Source organism: Panicum virgatum, unplaced genomic scaffold (assembly GCF_016808335.1).
Source record: "Panicum virgatum strain AP13 unplaced genomic scaffold, P.virgatum_v5 scaffold_4688, whole genome shotgun sequence".
Lineage (NCBI taxonomy): Eukaryota > Viridiplantae > Streptophyta > Magnoliopsida > Poales > Poaceae > Panicum > Panicum virgatum.
This window is the reverse complement of record NW_024376416.1, coordinates 54400-56716: the sequence shown is the minus strand read 5'-3', so window position 1 is coordinate 56716 and position 2317 is coordinate 54400. Positions and strand designations below refer to the sequence as shown.

Genomic DNA, 2317 nt, shown 5'->3' with positions numbered 1-2317 from the left:
AAGCTACAATGCTTTGTATTGTCCTTATGCAAAAATGAGTGGGCTAAGTATCACAAATTAAAATTTTTATTGCTATTTTACCTTATGATCTATACTTCCTACTATACTGTAACTTTCAGAGCATGCAAGCTGATCCCAAAGATATCAAACAACTGAGCAGAAGAAGACCACCTGATTGAGTGCCATCTATAGTTCTATACATGTAGCATGTTGCTTAGCATTTTGGTGCCATCATAGCATTGTGATAGTTAATCTTTATATTATCATGGATTGGTTCACTCTGGTACTTCACTTTGATAGACACATTTTCTTGCTAGGGGTCGGGCGAGATAGGCCAACAAGTGCACTTGAATGCTGGATCTAGGCAAATGCTTCCATACTAGGAACAATACTCTAATGAAACATCGAGTTGCTCCAGAACAATAACAATGCACAAGACGGAATTTTCTGACCCAAATCTTAAGCTGGCCATCAGATTTTAACTCAGGTGACAAATTTACCTTTTTATTATTACACAACATTGTCCTTTTGCAATATGATCATCCTACGTATGCAACAGCTAACTATATACTCAGAATAGGCTATGGAACCATTAAAACATGGGATTAATCTGTTTTTTTAATGAACCTGCAGGAGAGCTGCATGTTATATTGAAAAGTAGGAAACGCCCAGAGGGGCGAAGGTAAAATTTACAAGGCAGAACAAGAAAAACGGAGCTCCAACAGCTGCCAAGTGGGATTAATATGTTTGATCTTGCTAATATTGACATAGTGTACTGGTCAACTCCATTGAGGGTGCGGCAAAGCCGCGCTGTGTTTCTAGTATATACTTATTATCATTTGAATGGACAACACACAATCAGGAGCTAGCACAAGTGCACAACTATTAACTACTATGAATAGCTACGTCAGTGCACTAATTAGTTGGACGATCCTTCAAGTTCGTGCTAGTGCACCTTGTTTGAAATCTTTCTTCCCTTTTCCTGCTTCTCCTATGAGTGGGAAGACTGCTGTTGATGTATGCAGATGAGTCACAACTCTTCAGTCTCTCAATCTTTCTGCTTGTGTGCCGTGTTTGTATACTGAATTCTGGGTGAGCTTTTTTCTTTGGTCCTGGTTCTACTTTTTGTATGTAGCAGTGCTGTTTTTTCTGTGAGGAGATGGTGTGATGATCAAATTTTTTCCCTATTGGTTTTATTGGCCACCATGATGGTTCAAACTGTATTAGCTCTATCTGATCATTTCCTTCACAATCTAATTTTTGAAACCGTTGAAGCCTTTATTTTATCTCTGCCGTGTTGTTTCAACGATGTTTCAACAATGCCGGTCCCAAGCCCGGATAAAGGAGGAGGGTTGTGTTAGGCGTGGCGAGCCAATGTAGAACCCAGCTACTCTTATGGAGATGAAACCCAAGAGAAAACCATTGGGGCGTAACCCTCTTAGCTGCGCGCCATATCGCAACCCGGGTATGGTGTTAAATGAGCAAGGGCCGGGCCGTCACCCCCTTGGTGCCGCGCCGTATCGTGATCTGGACGCGGTGTTAAGTGGGCAAGGATCGGGTCGTCGCTTCCTCAGTGGCGCGCTACATCGTCTCCTGGGTGTAGTGCTAAATGAGCAAGGGTCTTCGCACCTGACTCGGCTAGTGCGAGGGGTAAGGAAGCTAGTCGTGCCAACTAGGATCCATCTAGGTAGCTGGAATGTAGGGTCCCTCACAGGTACATTAAGAGGGTTAGTTGACACAGCGATTAGGAGACGTGTAAATATCCTATGCGTCCAGGAGACGAAATGGAAGGGTCAGAAAGCGAAGGAGGTGGAGAACACAGGCTTCAAGCTTTGGTACACAGGAACAGTTGCAAACAAAAATGGAGTGGGCATCTTGATTGACAAGAGTCTGAAAAATGGAGTGGTGGACGTCAAGAGGCTGGGGGGTAGGATCATCCTAGTCAAGCTTGTTGTTGGTGACTTAGTCTTCAACATTATAAGTGCGTATGCTCCCCAGGTAGGCCATGATGAGAGTACAAAGAGGCAGTTTTGGGATGACCTAGATAGCTTGGTTAGAGCGGTACCCACCAGTGAGAAGCTTTTCATAGAAGGAGATCTCAATGGCCATGTAGGGTTGTCTAATGCAAGTTACGAGGTGGCACATGGAGGGTTTGGGTATGGTAGTAGGAATCAGGAGGGAGAGGAAGTCTTAGACTTTGCTATAGCTTACAATCTGATGGTAGCCAACAACTTCTTTAGGGAGGTGACCTTCTGTAGTGGCCATCACGCTTGTCAGATTGACTTCATTCTCAAAAGAAGAGAGGATAAGAGGACAT

General features: G+C 43.7%; 1 non-coding gene across 1 annotated transcript; it reads left to right on the top strand.

Moving 5' to 3' along the window:
* Nucleotides 1–1157: 1157 nt before the first annotated feature.
* LOC120694309 lies at nucleotides 1158–1243 on the top strand. Its single transcript, XR_005683433.1, has one exon. It is a non-coding gene; the product is annotated as a small nucleolar RNA Z102/R77 (small nucleolar RNA).
* The last annotated feature ends 1074 nt before the right edge of the window (nucleotides 1244–2317 follow it).